Source organism: Mchenga conophoros, linkage group LG14 (genome assembly GCF_057382185.1).
Source record: "Mchenga conophoros isolate Kocher_MC1m ecotype Shallow Benthic linkage group LG14, M_conophoros_male_GT1.1, whole genome shotgun sequence".
Taxonomy (NCBI): Eukaryota; Metazoa; Chordata; class Actinopteri; order Cichliformes; family Cichlidae; genus Mchenga; species Mchenga conophoros.
In genome coordinates this window covers 11077044-11098529 of record NC_140539.1, presented here as the reverse complement: position 1 = coordinate 11098529, position 21486 = coordinate 11077044, and positions in this window count along the sequence as shown.

Below are 21486 nucleotides of genomic sequence, written 5' to 3'. Positions count from 1 at the left end.
TGGGGCAAAAAAGTATTTAGTCAGCCACCGATTGTGCAAGTTCCCCCACTTAAAATGATGACAGAGGTCAGTAATTTGCACCAGAGGTACACTTCAGCTGTGAGAGACAGAATGTGAAAAAAAAATCCATGAATCCACATGGTAGGATTTGTAAAGAATTTATTCGTAAATCAGGGTGGAAAATAAGTATTTGGTCAATAACAAAAATACAACTCAATACTTTGTAACATAACCTTTGTTGGCAATAACAGAGGTCAAACGTTTACTATAGGTCTTTACCAGGTTTGCACACACAGTAGCTGGTATTTTGGCCCATTCCTCCATGCAGATCTTCTCGAGAGCAGTGATGTTTTGGGGCTGTCGCCGAGCAACACGGACTTACAACTCCCGCCACAGATTTTCTATGGGGTTGAGGTCTGGAGACTGGCTAGGCCACTCCAGGACTTTCAAATGCTTCTTACGGAGCCACTCCTTTGTTGCCCGGGCGGTGTGTTTTGGATCATTGTCATGTTGGAAGACCCAGCCTCGTTTCATCTTCAAAGTTCTCACTGATGGAAGGAGGTTTTGGCTCAAAATCTCACGATACATGGCCCCATTCATTCTGTCCTTAACACGGATCAGTTGTCCTGTCCCCTTGGCAGAAAAACAGCCCCATAGCATGATGTTTCCACCCCCATGCTTCACAGTAGGTATGGTGTTCTTGGGATGCAACTCAGTATTCTTCTTCCTCCAAACACGACGAGTTGAGTTTATACCAAAAAGTTCTACTTTGGTTTCATCTGACCACATGACATTCTCCCAATCCTCTGCTGTATCATCCATGTGCTCTGTGGCAAACTTCAGACGGGCCTGGACATGCACTGGCTTCAGCAGCGGAACACGTCTGGCACTGCGGGATTTGATTCCCTGCCGTTGTAGTGTGTTACTGATGGTGACCTTTGTTACTTTGGTCCCAGCTCTCTGCAGGTCATTCACCAGGTCCCCCCGTGTGGTTCTGGGATCTTTGCTCACCGTTCTCATGATCATTTTGACCCCACGGGATGAGATCTTGCGTGGAGCCCCAGATCGAGGGAGATTATCAGTGGTCTTGTATGTCTTCCATTTTCTGATGATTGCTCCCACAGTTGATTTTTTCACACCAAGCTACTTGCCTATTGTAGATTCACTCTTCCCAGTCTGGTGCAGGTCTACAATACTTTTCCTGGTGTCCTTCGAAAGCTCTTTGGTCTTGGCCATGGCGGAGTTTGGAGTCTGACTGTTTGAGGCTGTGGACAGGTGTCTTTTATACAGATGATGAGTTCAAACAGGTGCCATTCATATAGGTAACGAGTGGGGAACAGAAAAGCTTCTTACAGAAGACGTTACAGGTCTGTGAGAGCCAGAGATCTTCCTTGTTTGAGGTGACCAAATACTTATTTTCCACCCTAATTTACGAATAAATTCTTTACAAATCCTACCATGTGAATTCATGGATTTTTTTTTCACATTCTGTCTCTCACAGTTGAAGTGTACCTCTGGTGCAAATTACTGACCTCTGTCATCATTTTAAGTGGGTGAACGTGCACAATCGGTGGCTGACTAAATACTTTTTTGCCCCACTGTATACCGTAATTGTCTGGCTATAAGCCGCTACTTTTTGCACAAGCTTTGAACCTTTTCTATGGATTGTCCATGATTTTTGTCATATCGTAAGACGATTTGTTTTGTTTGTTCCGCTGTTGTACGGCACTACGTTGCCTGGCGGAAGGGCATGTGATCAGACACACAGTATCGGGGTTCAAGAGTGGTATGTTGGTCACATGTCCATCCGCCAGGCAACATAGTGCCGTACAAGTAGCGCGAAAAACAAACTTCAAAGTAGCGCTATGTGTTCAGCGGGAGTCGTGGATGAGGAGCGGCGATAAACTTGCGAAAAGCAAGTTATGCTCAATTCCACCGGTGGATTCTGACAGCGTGGAAAAGTGTGAAAACATACACGATCACCAACGGATTTCAAAGGGCTGGACTGTTGCATGATGGAGAGGAAGACACCGCCACGGCCCTTCTGAGGGTGTTTGACTCCGACACTGACAACGAGGATTTCTTTGGTTTTGAAAGTGACAACGAAGGAAAGAAGCTGAGAGTGGATGACGAAGCCATCCTGAGCCTGTTCGTATCCGACACTGGAGGAGAGGACTTTGGTGGTTTTAGTGCGCAGGAAGAAGAGAAAGATGGTGGTGAATGACTGACTTTTCTTCTTGTTAAAGCCGTGTCACTGCACCTGAGCCTAAAAGGTAGTCTGAATCTATTCTTCTGGTGTGCTGCAGGTTATTGTTATGTACTACATTTGTTACTCATTTATGAAGCACAGTACATGTGTCCTACTTGTAATTACCGCTACTTGTACATATACCTAAAAAGTTATGCAAATATGTACCCATAACTTGTTTTTCAAAATATTAATAAAAGGGGTGTGTCTCCAAACAGCCATCTCTTTCCTGACAATTCGCTTTGTGTATATTCTCTTACATATGATAAGTCATCATTGAAACACCTGCGGCTTTTGGTCAGGTGCGGCTAATGTATGTACAAAACAGGATTTTCCCCTGATTTTAGCTTGTGCAGCTAATATTCAGGTGCGCTTTGTAGTCCGGGAAATACGGTATATATATTTTGATTATTTCAGTAATCTAGTATTTTATCTCAGTCAGTGAGGGCATTGAATTTCTAGTTCTGCTATGGTTAATTTAGCATGACAGAGCCTGTCATTTGAGCTGAAGCTTGTGTGCTCCAGTGAGTCTCCAGTTGTGACTTGCACATCATTCTGTCTTCAAAATGGACTTTCAGGTTCTTCTGCTGCTCCCTTGTTTCTGCCTCTCTAAGAGCAGGCTACGGTAGAGCTATCTTAGATATTACCTTTTATTATTTATTCATTTTGCAAGGACAATATTGAAATGAAAATATAAACATGATTCAATACTGCAGGAGGCAATGAGGTGGACACAGGGAGGGAAGAATACTTGCTCAATAAAAGATTCATGCAGGCTATGGAGGTATTAATGCCAGTGTTACCGTTTGCAGTGGGTGGAACAGTTCAGTGTTCTGAGTTTTTGCTCTCATTTCGACTTCAAGTAGGACAATCAGAACTGCAAATAACACTAAAGCCTCTGTGTGTCTTTACCCAGCAATGCACTGACATAGAGCTCTGCAGCATCACAAATGAACAAACTCCTTCTGTCAGGGTTAGTAGAATTTCTGAACCTTGCAATAAGCTGCTAATGTGTCATTCAAAGTAATTTGGAAAAACTCTTCATGAAAAGTGGTGAGATTCTTTTGTAAATCTGTATCTCACCTGTTATTCATTGAGGTTTTCAGGTTTATATAACAGACTTGCTTGCGCCTCTCTAGAAAATTCCCGGGCTCCCCCTGAGCTGTCAGATTTGTCCAGAGTAAGCTGCCTCCAACTCCAATACTTCACACAGTCCCCATCACTTTCAGATATACAGTAAGCCAGTATATCAGAGCATACTTATTTCCTCATGCTGCTTCTTTTTTTTTATCTGAATTGCCTGGATTTACAGTCTACAATGTCTATGCAGGTATGGGTCTAAGAAACTGTTTACGTTAAGAGATGTCATGTTAATCTCACCATCACTTCACCATCACTCGCACCTGTTTGGAGTGCGGTCCAAATTTGAACTGCTCTCGGTGGATTGTGCTAATATTGATATGAATTAAATATATGTGTGTACATACATTTGGTCACTTATTATGAAATTGCTTGTAGAACTTCCTACTCTGATCAGCTTTTTATTGTTGTTGTTTGTTTGTTTATTTATTTATTTCTTCTGCAGTGTAGTCTAATACTATTCCATCTCAGATATATTTTGACGTGGTTAGGTTCATATAAAATAATTGTTCTGAATAATTGTTATGATATTCATTGATTGTTTAGGTTATACTTCATATATCAGATCTGTTTGTTATTTCCTTGGAGATGCTAGAAGTTCTCTAAAGTTTTCTTGCTTTAATGTTTTGTCTGTTTTCAGTGACATTTTACAGTCAGTGAAATGATGAGTTGACTGTTCTTTAGAACTACATATATTTGCTGATTAGCTGAATAAGCAACATTATTGTTGCATCATATAGCTCGTGCATTTGAATGAAAGCCTCTGGCCAGTACATTCATTAATTTCCCATCTTCCATGCATTTAAAATACACCCATACACTTTTAGTTCTAATATCTGAATCTGCAATTTTAACACATGTTATACCTTCATTCTGTAAAGATTGTCATGAAGTGTCATGAAATACCAAACCCCATCTTGGTCAGGAAAACAGCACAGTTGTTGACAGTGTCACCCTTTTTTTGTTACACCAACCATATAATCACTAAATGATTGTTTTCTTAGTCACTGAAGTCAATAAAAAGAGGTGAGTGTATTATGGGATTATAGGACTAAAGCTTTGCTTGCTTTAAGTATTTACTCAATAAAACATCCAGATATTCAGTTTCTCTTAATCCTTCATTTAAACAGGTTCATCCAGTTGTGAATAATGACTGTGTCATGTGTGTGGATTTGTATATTAATGAATTCCTCTTAGACTTAAGGGTCTGTCGCATATTTGTGAAAGATGAATGGATTCTAAGATTAACAAAAGAGACCATTTTACTAAAACTAACAAAAGTAAAGCTTGTTTTTTTATCATTATCATTCTCTCTGTGCTTGTTTCATCCTTAATGGTGATTCTGTAGACTATACTTTCATGAGTAGATGTGGCCTGTCATCTAACGTTCTTTAAGTTGCCAGGAAGAGCAATATGCAGTTGTTATGTCCAAGTGGCTCCTGAGTTATGTTGGCTTTGCTTCAGTTTGTCAAGATTGTGAACATGTCTTTGATGAAATAGCTCTAAATTCAGCAGGATACCCTATATTGCAAAGATTAAAGCCAAATGTAGAGATTAGTTTCATGTCCAATCTTTGCTGCTCACCTGTGTAAACATTTCATGTTGGAATTTGTTTGAAGTGTACTACCAGCTGTACAAACAGCTACATGATATGATTTCAAAAATTATAAAATCTGGGTTTAAACTGCATCGAGAGTTTACCATGTGATGTCTGATCAAGATCGCCAAAGGCAAAGGTACAAAAGTTCCTAATTAAATGCAAGGTAAATATCTCTTTACGTTTACTTCATAAAATACCACCTCTGCTCCTTGGAGCCAATGCAGTCATTTTTACCACTCAAAATTGAACAAGAAGATGATTATAGATAATTACCTGATTAATAATTGAAGGATACGGAGGACATGATAACTATAGCCAAACATCTCTTCAGTTTATGTGCCATTCAAAAGTAGCTCATTTGAATTACACCCACATGCAAAACTCTCAGTCTCAGAGTGTTTTATTATTATTATTATTATGTACAACACAGCAGGAATAACGGGGTCTCTTCTTCTTTTCTTTTTTAACCATCCTGTTGTCTGGGTGATATTCATTTGTATACAGTGTGAGTAGCACCTGTACTAACTGACTAGTGGTTAGAGAGGGTGTAGACATGGTAAATGGCCTGTATTTATATAGCGCTTTACTAGTCCCTAAGGACCCCAAAGCGCTTTACATATCCAGTCATCCACCCATTCACACACCCATTCACACACTGGTGATGGCAAGCTACATTGTAGCCACAGCCACCCTGGGGCGCACTGACAGAAGCGAGGCTGCCGGACACTGGCGCCACCGGGCCCTCTGACCACCACCAGTAGGCAACGGGTGAAGTGTCTTGCCCAAGGACACAACAACCGAGACTGTCCGAGCCGGGGCTCGAACCGGCAACCTTCCGATTACAAGGCGAACTCCCAACTCTTGAGCCACGATCACCCGACATCTACTTACTGGATCTGTCTGAAATTTGTCTGAAATATACGCACAGTGTCTGCAGTGTAGGGTCCATGAAAACTGGATGTTGGTTGGCTTTGAGTTCACTTGGATTCTTCTCTGTGTGAAAACAAATCAAACATCAGAAAAAAGCCACAAGTTTACAAAATCACTTTTTTGTTTTTAATATTACATGATGCTATGACCCTTCGGCTCTCCATTCACTATTGGGATTCTTCTTGGCAACCGTGTAATTCTGGACACACATACATATACAGTGGGGCAAAAAAGTATTTAGTCAGCCACCGATTGTGCAAGTTCCCCCACTTAAAATGATGACAGAGGTCAGTAATTTGCACCAGAGGTACACTTCAACTGTGAGAGACAGAATGTGAAAAAAAAATCCATGAATTCACATGGTAGGATTTGTAAAGAATTTATTCGTAAATCAGGGTGGAAAATAAGTATTTGGTCAATAACAAAAATACAACTCAATACTTTGTAACATAACCTTTGTTGGCAATAACAGAGGTCAAACGTTTACTATAGGTCTTTACCAGGTTTGCACACACAGTAGCTGGTATTTTGGCCCATTCCTCCATGCAGATCTTCTCGAGAGCAGTGATGTTTTGGGGCTGTCGCCGAGCAACACGGACTTACAACTCCCGCCACAGATTTTCTATGGGGTTGAGGTCTGGAGACTGGCTAGGCCACTCCAGGACTTTCAAATGCTTCTTACGGAGCCACTCCTTTGTTGCCCGGGCGGTGTGTTTTGGATCATTGTCAAGTTGGAAGACCCAGCCTCGTTTCATCTTCAAAGTTCTCACTGATGGAAGGAGGTTTTGGCTCAAAATCTCACGATACATGGCCCCATTCATTCTGTCCTTAACACGGATCAGTCGTCCTGTCCCCTTGGCAGAAAAACAGCCCCATAGCATGATGTTTCCACCCCCATGCTTCACAGTAGGTATGGTGTTCTTGGGATGCAACTCAGTATTCTTCTTCCTCCAAACACGACGAGTTGAGTTTATACCAAAAAGTTCTACTTTGGTTTCATCTGACCACATGACATTCTCCCAATCCTCTGCTGTATCATCCATGTGCTCTCTGGCAAACTTCAGACGGGCCTGGACATGCACTGGCTTCAGCAGCGGAACACGTCTGGCACTGCGGGATTTGATTCCCTGCCGTTGTAGTGTGTTACTGATGGTGACCTTTGTTACTTTGGTCCCAGCTCTCTGCAGGTCATTCACCAGGTCCCCCTGTGTGGTTCTGGGATCTTTGCTCACCGTTCTCATGATCATTTTGACCCCACGGGATGAGATCTTGCGTGGAGCCCCAGATCGAGGGAGATTATCAGTGGTCTTGTATGTCTTCCATTTTCTGATGATTGCTCCCACAGTTGATTTTTTCACACCAAGCTACTTGCCTATTGTAGATTCACTCTTCCCAGTCTGGTGCAGGTCTACAATACTTTTCCTGGTGTCCTTCGAAAGCTCTTTGGTCTTGGCCATGGTGGAGTTTGGAGTCTGACTGTTTGAGGCTGTGGACAGGTGTCTTTTATACAGATGATGAGTTCAAACAGGTGCCATTCATATAGGTAACGAGTGGGGAACAGAAAAGCTTCTTACAGAAGACGTTACAGGTCTGTGAGAGCCAGAGATCTTCCTTGTTTGAGGTGACCAAATACTTATTTTCCACCCTAATTTACGAATAAATTCTTTACAAATCCTACCATGTGAATTCATGGATTTTTTTTTTCACATTCTGTCTCTCACAGTTGAAGTGTACCTCTGGTGCAAATTACTGACCTCTGTCATCATTTTAAGTGGGTGAACTTGCACAATCGGTGGCTGACTAAATACTTTTTTGCCCCACTGTACACTGATATGCACACACTCATCCCCCCTCCCTTTCCAAACACCTTCGATGCTTGTTCCCTCCCGGGGAACACGGCGGGTCTGAGCCCGCGCTGGAATGGTAGTGCTGGGCAGGATGGCTGCTGTGTTTGCTTCGGATTACTCCTCACCCAACCCTGTGGCTTGTCATGTGTTCCATAATGTTGTGCTGTGGACATTTATGTGCTTTTTTTGTGCAGAGGAGTTTTTTTGTTTCCTGTCCTCATGCTGTCCTCCCAGGAGCCCAGCATGAGTAGAGGTCTCTTTTTTTCCTCTTGTACTTTCCCATTGTAGTGTATATTTCAGTGTTTTTTATGTAACGCTACCGATCTCCGACCTGTATCCTCATGTAAATGGTAAAATGGCCTGTATTTATATAGCGCTTTACTAGTCCCTAAGGACCCCAAAGCGCTTTACATATCCAGTCATCCACCCATTCACACACACATTCACACACATGTGATGTCTGTGTTGTGTGGGTAAGGGCAACCTGCACGTGGCGAATAAAGCCTTGATTGATTGATTGATTGATTTGAGATTGTCATTGTTTATATCTCACATGTAAAATACGATTCAAATGTTCAGACTGAGAAAACTCTGTACAAGTCAAATTGCAAATCCATTTCGTGGTTTTGATCTAATTTGCTTTTGCTATTGTTTTTATGCATAAACTTTTTACAATCAACATAGAGTCAATTTAGGATTTGGGGAAATTGGATTTTTCTGTTGGCACTAAGGGTCTTTTGTTCTTTTTCTTTTTTTTTTCTTTTTTTTTTGGGGGGGGGGGGGGTGCTGCTTGAGTAGTGATACCCAAAGAGCCCAAAGAGAATTGCTTCATTAATCGCATAAAGCTGTGTAACCTTTTTTTAATGCTATAAATCACTCAGACTCTACTAAATATTTCTCTGTCATTAGACAAGGTGAACATTGATTTATATCCAATAACTGAGCACCTTACTACACAGTAAATTGGTATGTTTAAAATGTTGAACATCTGATGGATCAACAAAGGAGGCATTAATTAGACCTTGCTTAGATTGAGAAGATAATTACTGTAGTCTTCAGTGGGTGATAGGGTCCATTTGCCAGTTTGCCTCCCACACATAAATATTTCAAAAACAAAGTATTGGGTTTAGACACGGGCGATTATGGTCTGTTTTTTTCTCTCAACTAAAACACTTTGCTGAAATATTTGTTAGTGATGCCAAATCACTATTCATCACAGTTTATCTAATGTGTTGCAGAATTCGCTTTGTGCAACATTAGCCCAATGTCAATGGCGGTCTAAGCTGTTTGCAAACATGATGTGACACTGCTAACCTGAGAAATGTTATTGTTTGGCAATAATAGATTAACTGTGTAAGACACTGTAATGAGTAGAATATCCTTTCAATATCAGATGAAAGACGACCATGTTTCTTCTGTTGAATGTGACTGTATATGATTAATTGGTATGATCCATGTGTAGTGGACTGTGAAATGTAGTGGCTCAGTGGATTGATTCAACATCTTCCTGGGTTTTATAAGCTGTCAGTCAACAACCTGAGTTTCATCATCTGTCTGTTTTGACAGCCTCCAAGCTGTCAGTCATTTCTCTCACACTTTGCCTCATGGGGCGTTAAGTTGTCTAATGCTAGGGATGACAGTTATACAGTAGCAATGATATTAGGTAGCTTTCAGCCTGAAGCTTTAAACTCACCTATGCACAACCTCTCGTCATATTTTAAACTGCAACAAGAAAATTCTACATATCCCTGCAGTATTCTCTCACACAGGTCTTCACATCACACCTCCTCATTTGGGATTTAACTATGGGAATACACTCACTACACCTGCAAAATAAATTAATATCAAACATATTTATCCAGGCAGTTCAGGCCCACAACAAAAAGGCTTCAACCAGCTCTAATTCCTTGCTATCAGCAGTGCAACTGACTGCTGCGTAAACAGCATGATAATCTTGGTATTGTTTCCTCCACAGAGTAAATTAGACTTCAAATTGGAATATAAAAGACAACAACATGAATAAAAATGCTTGTGTCTGCGGTGGGTGCACAAGGCCACAGAATAAAACTATACACAAATTTGCTTTTTTCTTTAAAAAGAATATTCAGAAGGTCTTAAATTAAGTGTGACGTGTGAACACATTTATGAAAGACTTTCCTGATGTTAAAATTAAAAATACCGGCAACTGTCAGTGCTACTCGTCAGACTTGTAGTAGACACACCTATGGTATCAGTTTGAACATCTTCTGTTGCCTTGAACTGAAGTTATTGGGGGTGGCCAAATTCATGGGCTGCATCATCCTGAGGCTGCATTTGTAGACTGATTATGTCACAGCGATGCAACGAAGGCTGTCCAAATTCATAGACCCCGACAAATTCAGCCAACAAATGCGTCCTCCTTTTCCCCGAATTTGAAGTGTATCCTTCATGGCCTACCATATCCCAGAATTCATATCCCGGCCCAGCCAATTCCAGTTTTCAACAACAACGGCCGCTACTAAGTTTTAATATTACTCTTGTTACTCTTTCTGGGTCACAAAATAAACTTTTCGAGCCCTGGCTTGGGCAGTCTCGGTTGTTGTGTCCTTGGGCAAGACACTTCACCTACCGCGTACTGGTGTTGGCCAGAGGGGCTGATGGCGCGATATGGCAGCCTCGCTTCTGTCAGTCTGCCCCAGGGCAGCTGTGGCTACAACTGTAGCTGTCTCCACCAGTGTGTGAATGTGAGAGTGAATGGAATTGTACAGCACTTTGAGGGCCCCGAAAAGCGCTATATAAATGCAATCCATTATTATTTCATTATTATTTTTTCAGTGTTTTATTTATTCATGAGTAAATCGGTTTGGCTGAGATTAAAGTTATTAGATTAGATAAAATAGAATTTTATTAATCCCTCTGGTGGGTTCCTCCTTGGTTTTCACTCAGCTGAATAAACGTCAAACAGAACTTATTAAACAGAAGTGTGAGATGGTCGAGAATTTACTCCAGTGTCCTGTTATATTTTAGATAACAAGGAGCAGACGGCCGAGTTTATTAAACTCCACCGAGTCAGCGGTGACGCAAATCTGAAGGCTAGACCTTTTTGCCGCTACATTTTACAGATGATCTCTACTTTTGAACCATTATACTTTCTTTTGCTTACCTTCCTGTTTCCTTGCAACAAATTTTTCATTCTTTCTTTTTTGTCTTTCTTTATTTCATTTCAATTAACATTTCACACCTGAATTTCTGAGGACCCACGTAGACCGTGAAGGACGAGTCCTCAGGAGGATGCAGCCTATGAATTTGGACACGGCTATTGTATTCACTAGCTTTTCAGACACCTTTGACTGTTGACCCTTCAGGTCACTCAGGGTATCAATAAAAGAACCTATGCAACTTCCTTCTCAAGTTATTTGCTTTACTAGTTTTCATAAAAGTTGACCTTTAGGTCAAAATGGGGTGTGATGACAATACCCCATTCAATGAGGGGTAAAAACCAAATACCTACCCAGCAAATGCGATGGCTACATTTTACAGATGATCTCTACTTTTGAACCATTCTACTTTCTTTTGCTTACCTTCCTGTTTCCTTGCAACAAATTTTTCATTCTTTCTTTTTTGTCTTTCTTTATTTCATTTCAATTAACATTTCAACAAGACAAACACAGGAAATGGACAACATAAAAAAAATCCAACAAAACAAAAGGTGTACATTTAAGGCTTTAAAATTAATTTAACTCTATTTTAATAAACTATCAGGATTTCCTTGGGAGGTAAAGTATTTAAGATAAGAGATAAGATAAGATAAAACTTTATTAACCCTTTAAAACCGGTCAGAGCGGGCACGCTGCGTTTTGCGTAACTATTTTTAAATCCCGGTAGCTCTGCAACCACATAAGCTAGCGCTAGGGATGGGTATCGTTTAGGTTTTATCCGATACCGGTGCCAAACCGGTACTTTTGAAACGGTGCCGGTGCTTAAACGGTGCTTAAACCGGTGCTTAAAGAATGGAGAACACAAAATTGGTCCAAAAACCTCTCATGGTCAGCTGTTTTTTTGTAAAAAGATAACAATGTTAGCCTTTTCTGCAGCTATAGGGGATTTATGGCATTACTCTTGGCTGGAAGCAGTGCTTAAACAATGGAAAAAACACAAACTTTGTCCAAAAACCTCTCATGTTTAACTGTTTTCCACTTTTTCTTTGGTCATTTTAGCCTTTTTGGCCAGGGTGAAGGGAGTATCTGCCATAAAACAAGAAGACAGCCGCATGTAGCTATGATGATGTTTGCTAGTTCACCTTACATGCATTAATTTAATAAGTGGTTAGCCTACTCAACGTAAATTACACACGAACAACATTACGCTACTCATGCAGAGAAGAACGGCGGCTGCTGCTGCCACCATCATCCGTTATCATTTCTGCTACACTGGCAGGGCTAGGGGCCAGGCCTCTCCTCTTCAGGTTTTTGGGGGATGTTGCTAACTCCGGGTCCGATAACAGGCAACCCACCCGCAGTAGATGTGCTCGGTGTGAGTTCTCGCAGCAAGCTATCATACGGCGCATTTCTGGGCTTATAAAAAAAACGCTATGCGTCGCTAGGTGTTTCATCGGATTTGAGGTGTTACCTCCTTTGACAGTATCACAGTATCAGCTTAAAGCACTTGTTGCAGGCTGCTGAGTTTGCATATTTTGCTGTGAAGTACAGCCAGACTTTTGACCGCTTTGCCTTGGGCATTTTTAATCTGTAGCTCTGCTCTAAAAGAACGTATGTACCTGGCCCCGCCTACTATCCTCGGAAACGTAAAATGATTGGCTAGAATCTAAAGTGTATCACAGCTCAGGAAAAAAAAGCACCGAAATAAAGCACCGAATTGTGCGCTGCTTTTCGGTCTGGTTACTATCGTTTATGTCAGAACCGGTGCCGATACCGGTACCCATCCCTAGCTAGCGCAATAATTTTTTTGTATATGAAACCGGAGGAGTTGTACTTACATCTTATGCCATCAGCTTGTCCTAGGTCACAGTTTCCTTCCACATACAGCTTTGCAAAAACTGCATAAAAAGCACTTGCAGCAACAAAAACATAATATTCCAGGAACACGCTTTGCCGATCCGATCAGCTGTTTGTAACACTTCCTACGTCCATCAGCGCGAACTATCACATGTCCGCCATGACCTGCCCGAAACTGGAAGTGACGTCGTTTTCGCGGAAATGTTGTTTTTTACCATCAAGGCCTCATGAGCTTATACTGGTGTTTTTAAAAGTTATGTTTGACTTTATGACTTTTTGTGTCGTTTCTGGGATGCTTAGGACTCATATTGCAGTGCTGGAAATAATTTATTTTGATGCATATGCCGTTTTTTTGCAAATTTGCATCATAGTATTTATTTTCGTTTTTCCTGCAGTGTATAGAAATTGGTGTATTTCAAAAATAAAACTATGAAGACACTCAAAATAAAGTTCCTGTGGTGGGAAACTAGTTTGTGCAACTTTTTTGTATTTACAGTTTTGAGGGATAAGCCTCTTAAATTTCTCTAACTAGAAATATATGTTAAAAAAACAAAAACGATTTTCAATCTTTATTTATTGCACTTTTTTGCAATTTATGTAATTACTATGCACTTAATGCATGCATATCATTAAAATTTAGGCTGTAATGGTTGTATTGATGTATAGCAACTTGAAATGCTCCCCAAAATGGCTCCACAGCATGTAAAAATATACTATAAGCTCTGGCAGACTTGGTTCTATGGTAGGTCTTAAAGGGTTAATCCCTCGGGTGGGTTCCTCTGGGAAATCCAGTTTCCAAAAGCACAGCACCGACAGAAGTTACAGAACGTGAGCAGAATATCATACATATACACATATATAAATAGAGAGACATATATAAATAAAATATACAAAAGGGATAAATAGAATAAATAGGAATAAGAATACAAGGGAATTACGCATTTCAAGTATTGAAGTCTATTGCACCGTTGACTATTAACAAAAAGTATTGCACAGTGAAGTGAAGAGGCACTACAGCTTAGTTGTTCCCCCCTTCTTTGTCCTCCTGTTTCCCCACCCTTTCCCCTCCGGAGAGGAGTTAAACAGTGTGTGTGCGACAAAGGAGTTTTTAAGTCTGTTGGTTCTTGTCTTTGGGAGAATCAACCTGTCAGTGAACAGACTCTTCTGGTAATATTTGGTAACCTAATAGTTAATAACATGTGCTTACTGTTTTGAAAGGGTCACATGCTCTACCATACGTACAGGCATCTTCTAGGTACAGTATATAAATTGGGTTGACGAACGTATGTGGTGGAGCAGGACAATGTTTTAATGTTGGGTCACATTTTATACCTAAAAAAAAAAAATTTGGTTGGATAATAATTTCCCATTTTGCAAACTGTTGATTTAAATGTCTTCACAAAAAGACAGCCTGGATTGAATGATGTTAGTCATGTAACCTGGCTGATCTGACATTTCTGCTCATATCTGAGAGCCTCCAAGCAATCAAAGATTAATGAGCATATTAAACACCACTTTTGACACGAATCCCAGCAACACATGCTGACATTTTAGATGTCACTGAAACCTGAACTCGCTTTCATTCTTCACATAAGAGGTTCAGCTGTTAATAAGTCTGAAAAAATGGGTCAGGAGAATATAATGAAAGCATAAAAGGCCAGTGGATAAAGAAGTGAATCCAAATACCCTGACTGGTTTTAGCTTTTAGTCAAAGATGCCATGGGTGCTGCATCCTGCATGTCCTGAACTCGGTTTCTCACATGATGGATTATAATGAAATATGTACCCAGTGCGAAACCCTATCAATCCAATGTCATGCTTACAGAAAGACTAAAAAAAGAGATGAGCAGCACCAAAGCAAAACTAAAACATCAGGGGCATTACAACAAGCTGTAAATAGCTTAAAAGCTAAATACAAATTATGTGAAGGAGTATTAACAAAATGTTATTCCAACCTTAGAAAGCAAAGTTTTTCCGCTTTTGAGAAAACGGTGTTGAGTATTATTATTATTATTAAGTTGTTGCCCTTCATAGTGATCAATAGGCGCATCAAATCACCTTTACTTTCTTCAGTCTTACCAAAGTCTCATCTAATTAATCACATTCATTATGATGCATTCAGGTTGTCATGTGTATTAACACATTGTTAAAGACCAAAGAAAAATGGCACTAGGTTCTAGTCACATGTTTGACACGAGGACGCAAATGCACTGCAACAAGGGAGCTTCATGCTCTTCTCTGCAGGCATATGAGAGGGAAGAACAAAGTCAGTGTCTTAAAAACATACATAACCTTCAAAGCAGCCAATCAAATTCAGAATTTGGTTATGAGGTCTTTGACGTTAAGAGATTAAGTGTTAATTAAAAGGGTAAATGAAGTATGGCAGAAAGATTAGACTGAACCTACTCCAGGTTATCAACAGCTCTACTACTACACACCCAGTAGCCTCAGCTAATTGTAAATTTGCCTAATCATAATATGTTAAAGGAATATGAAGTATATTTGGATTTACACTACCAGTAAAAAGTTTGTACACATCTTCTCATTAAATGTTTTTTATTTATTTTCACTACTTTCTACATTGCAAATTTTTTTGCTACATAACTCCATACAGTGGCTTGCAAAAGTATTCGGCCCCCTTGAACTTTTCCACGTTTTGTCACATTACAGCCACAAACATGAATAAATTTTATTGGAATTCCACGTGAAAGACCAATACAAAGTGGTGTACATGTGAGAAGTGGAACGAAAATCATACATGATTCCAAACATTTTTTACAAATAAATAACTGAAAAGTGGGGTGTGCGTAATTATTCAGCCCCCTGAGTCAATACTTTGTAGAACCACTTTTTGCTGCAATTACAGCTGCCGGTCTTTTAGGGTATGTCTCTACCAGCTTTGCACATCGAGAGACTGAAATCTTTGCCCATTCTTCTTTGCAAAACAGCTCCAGCTCAGATAGATTAGATGGACAGTGTTTGTGAACAGCAGTTTTCAGATCTTGCCACAGACTCTTGCCACTCTTCCATAAAGGACAACTTTGTGCAGTGCACGACTAATAGTTGTCCTATGGACAGATTGTAATGTAATGTAATGACTATAATGTGACAAAATGTGGGAAAGTTCAAGGGGGCCAAATACTTTTGCAAGCCACTGTATGGAGTTATGTAGCAAAAAATTTTTACTAAATAACTTTTTTATTTTAGATTACTGAAAGTAGCCACTCTTTGCTTTGTTGACAGCGCTACAAACCCTTGGCCTTCATGATGTAGTCACCTAAAATGATTTTCACTTCACAGGTGTGCCTTGTCAGGATTCATTTGTGGATTTGTGGCATCACAGGTTAGCGCTGTTAGGTCGTGAACGCATTAGCGCCGTGCAGCCCTCGCACGGGGCGATCCGCGTTAACTCACTAACGAGTTAACTCGCTATATACAGTACACACACAAACATCTGTGCCAAGTATGGCGTTGAAGTCCTGAGGTCAAAATGTGACACATCCCTTGGGTGGTACAGTCAGACAAACTGGTGATGGCTAGCCTACCGGACACAGTAGTGGTGGACAAGCAGAGGTTATACTGAGTGTTAGCAACATCAGGAAGAAGGAACACGAGAAGCCGGAGAAGCACTAAGGCTGAAAGAAGAGCTCGAGAAGATGGTAATTCGAGCACTCGGTGCAGTCACCCCACAGCTAGGTGAGTGGCTCCAGCAGATCCCAGGAACAACATCCAAAATTCATTTTCAAGGGGTTAGGTTAATTGGTGATTTTAAATTTCCCACAGATTTGAATCCGAGTGGAAATGGTTGGCTGTTTATCTGTGTTAGCCCTGCGACAAACTGGTGGCCTGTCCAGGATGTACCCTGTTTCTTGCTCTATGGCAGCTGGGATACACTCCACCACCACATGACCCCGAACTAGATAAAGAGGAAGGAAGGAAGGAACGAAAAAAGGAAGGTGGGATAGATGGAATGATGGAGCAGGAACACACAGGATGATGATCATAAAAACGGTGACATCTGGAAAAACAGTTGGCTGTTGAGGGGGACCAGTGTACAGGGAGTACAGCATTCAGCAATGCCACTGATAAATCTAAACAAATAATAATATGAGCAGAGTCTAGAACATGAGCATGCAGAAGAGTACTGGTACCAGAATACAGGTTAGCTTGTCTTAGACAACACTTGATTAGGATTTAATCAAAGCTTCTGCAGAATCTATATGATCTTTTAACACTCATGTCTGACTTTACATATGATATCCTTCTAGATATAGCACCCAAAATATTTCTCTCACTTTTTAAGCTTCTTGTGGATGTTCTCTGCATGACAGTGTGTTCAAATTCATTTACTGTATCGTAAGGTCTAGACTGAGAGAGATATTTCTTCAGCCTCTTAATATGCTCTTCCAATAACTCTCCAGTTCAAGTGATCATCTTTGTCTTTTTGTTGTTCGTTGGGCCTTCCCTCAACTTTAAATATATGAAAATTAAAAACAAAAACAAACAAACAAACTGTGGTGCATAGAAATGAGTCCAGGTTTTCCAATAAAGTTTTGGCTGTACACCTTCCTTTAACCTCACTTATACTGCATTGCCACTAAAATTCCCCATTATTAATACCAGTGTTGCTGAATCTCCCACTAGATTAGATCATTTCTTATCCATGTGCCAGGTCTCTCTACTCTAAGCCAAGCGAGATTAAGCTCTATCTCTATTCTGTCTGTTTTTCAACCTTTAACATTTTGCAGATGTCTCATAAAGACCCACCAATTCTTATCAGCCTTATTTAATATTGCACTGTGCAATAAAGCTTACCGTATTTTGTTCGGACCATAAGGCGCACCTGATTATAAGGTGCAATGTCAATGAACGGGTCAGCTGCTCTATTCCCATGTTGTTGCAGTATATTAATGATTAACCTCGTATTGTGGCTGGATATATCTCAGTTGTTCTCCTGACTGAAGTTTGGTCCGTTTACAGCATCCTGCCATGCAATTGCGTTTGTCCCTAACCATCAGGAACTCTCACATAAACTTTTATCAAGTGGAAAAAAGTGTTCATCCTCCAGCTTTACTGTTTATCTTATGCTAACATAGCTGTGTCGCTACCGATCACGTAGCACATCATTATATACCAGCTAGCCCAACTTCAGTAACCCTACAAAAGTCACTGCTGTTTAGTTTTCTGTCTTCATTTATGTTGGAAGTGATAGCAGAGCTGTATGTTTTAATTTTCTCAGAAATCTCTCAGTCAGAACATGCAATATCATGTTCTGATACCATGTTTAGGTGGAAACTATCGAGCAAACTCCCTGCTAGCTTGAAAATGAAAGGATTTTAAGTGCGCCTTATAGTGCAGAAAATACGGTACATTCAAAGTCTCATGATTATATTTTTATTTTTTTGTTTTACAAATTAATCTTCAAACACAACACTTCAAAACAAGCTTATCTGATTTCAGTAAAAAACAGATGCATTTGATTTAAATCCAGGAAGTCACACAGTAACTGAACTGGCGTCACCGGTCTTCATTTTTCTCTCTCATTCATTATTACAGGCAAATAACAACATGCTAATCTTGCACTGCGCAGAGCTCTCGCTCAGATTGTTTCTTTTTCTATTACTTCATATTTTACAAGCATGACAGGATGAAATGCAGGTGATCAAAGAACCGCAAGTCATATGGATGTTAGCCATTAATGATTAATTCAAAAGCTGCTGAGCTAGGCCAAAAGATGTTGCCAGTTATTCTCATACATGAAATATCTGTTTATTGAATGTATTATTAATAATAGTGTTTTGTTTAGAAGACCGACACACGAAACACTGTTATAGTATTTGGAATTAATGAAGAAAACTACCAAGAAAACAGCAAGGGACAAACAACACTGCAAGAATGAGCATGCCTTGCTGTTGCTGATTGTTATTTAGGTGCAGGTGTTGACTTAGAAACTCAGACTTATCTTGGGGGTGGAAAGCATCTGACCCAAACCAAAGCTGCCCATTCATCTAGTTCAAGACACACAGAGTTCAAAAGCTTGCAAACCAACAGAAAGAGCTCTGACATATTTTTACAAACATAATTTCAATTTTAAATCCAGCATGTTACCACTGCTGAATCTTTTTCTGTGTTAAAATGTCCTTCAAATGTTATTGCCAGGAGGGACATCTGTTTTCACTTATCTTTCTGATAAAAACCAAGCCTCACTGAAACCATTAGCTTCTAACCCTTTGATTTCACAGGAAAAGATCAGCGTCACTGTAGTAAGAGCAAACAGATGTGGCTATAGGAATTATAAAAGGTTTAAGTTCATCTTTACAGTGGAGGGTTTTAAAAGGTGGGAAAAACAGGAAGCATAGCAGGAGACACCCAGTCTCTTGCCGTCTTAGGCCTTTGCATCCTGTTGAAAATGTCCCAGTCCCAGATTTAAGCCCTATGGGAGGGACATGGACCCCAAACACACCCAAAACATTCCCCCAATATGAGGTTTCACAATGAGTTCACCAAAAAACCTTGGCTGATTGTTACCTACACCCATTTTTACATCTTGGCGCATGTGAATAGTTAAAAGATCATTAGATGGTCCAACTTAAAGAAGTCCAGACGCTTTTCTTTCTAAGCTCCTTAGACTACTTTATACCTTCCATTTCCATTTTCTGGCCATGGCAACAGGAAGGTAAGATGTGACTGGCATAGGTAGTTATCAAGGTGGAGCATACTGGTGTTCCATCTTTTTTTTTATTTGATAAATTCAGAGCATATGTATGACTTCTTCTTAAATAGGGTGATTTTTCTGTTGTTGTTTTTTTAATTGACAGTGGAATCCAAGATGAGTCATATTAACAGAAACGCAAATTAATTTTAATGGTTGATAGGCCCCAAGTTATGGTTACTTTCACTTATTCTTCATCTGTACAAATATCATCTTAACTCATTCACTGCCATTGACGTCTATAGCCGTCAATTGCAGTGAATGAGTCAATGGGTTTAACTCATTCACTGCCAATGGCTGGCAGTGAATGAGTTAATTTAGGAATAAGCAATTTAGTTCAGTTCAGCATTATTTATATGGTGCCAGCTCACAACAAAAGTCACCTCAAGGCAATAAGCAAGATGAGTTTGTGAATAAATTCAGGACAGAACATCTTACGCATTTCTTTCTTCTTGATGAAACAGCTCAGATCTTGATTAGATTGCACATTAGGATATTGGATGAATCTGTTGTGGTTTCTTTTTTTTTTTTTGCTTCTATATATACCTTTAACATTAAACCTTCCAAAATGCTTTCTTGCAGTGATGGTGGATTGTTTCAATAAATACTTTGCCTAATCTTAGCTGATTATTCTTTTTCATCTCCACTACACAAAATCTTTTCCACTTTAAATCACATTCTTTTAACATTTACCTCTGACTGTTAGAAAGAGATAGCCAGTGGTTTCATTCTGAAGTGGAACCAGATGGCTACATAATGACATCTCATTGGGATCTCAGAAAGTTGGCTGCATCATGATTAGCAATACACGATGAGAATAAAAGAAGAAGAAAAAAAGGGCTCTGGGAGCTGGTCAAAATATATTAGTGAAAAAAAGTAATAATGATAGAAAAGCGAAACTCACACTAAGAATAAGTGGCTTTCAAACTGTGGGGGTTTTCACTTTTCAACCAGAGTAATTATCCCTCTGTGCCTGCTGTGTTTCTCCTGGTTCACCCAGGGAACTTAGTCCTTTCTTTTTCTCTAATTTATAGCCATACTTCATCCATTCAGTGAAGGTTCATTGTTATACATCTGATCAAATCAGTGCTTTCAGATGATTTGAAGGCTGGAGAAACAGCTTAACAATATGTCTGCTTAACAATAATTGACACAAAAACGGCATTAGAGGCAATCATGGTTTGGAATATTTCTTTGAAAAAAGGCACAAAGTGAAATAGTTGAATGAATTAAATTTGCCAGAAGACACTAACTTTGGGATGTTGGAGCGTAATCAGATTTGTATGTTTAAACAATAATCTAGAATTCAAATGAAACAATTGGTGTTTGGTTTTAATCAGATATCATCCTATACAACAGCGTAGATATGCATGTCAAACTCATTTTCCATTGCGGACCACACATAGCCCACTTTGATCTTAAGTGTAAGTCAGACCAGTGAAACTCCCCTTTTGTCAGTGTAAAGAGGTTTAACAACACACTTAATCTCTGAGATGTCTTAATACTAGATACTAGAAGTGCAATTTCAGCAGCGCGTCTCAGTTTTTCTGCTTAAAAGAGAAATGCTGCTCAAGTAAATGAAAAGTAAATGAAAAGAGATAAATGTTTAAAATGACATAAAATGTAGCTCATTGCTCAGACTGTCCTGTAATTATACAGCAGAATGTTTTTGTTTAGTCACAGAAAACGTCCTTTTATTAATATTATTATTTAACTGTAAAAAAAGCAAAAAACAAGGTCTGTCTTCTAACATTTGTAGTGTTCTGAAAGCGCCTCATTTAGCTCATAATCTTTAGCTCCTAACTGGTGCCTTAACCATATTAAAAAAAATAGTTTGCCCTCTTTTAAAAGGTGGAAATTCTGCCTATGTTCGGTTCAGAAGGTCGCTTTGCAAATGTTATAATGGTCCTAGTTCATTACAAAAATCACTCTTTATACAAATCCATAAATATGTTTAAAGGGAAGATAGATTAACAAGTGGGGAACATTTTGAAGAACTTCGTGGCTTACCCCAT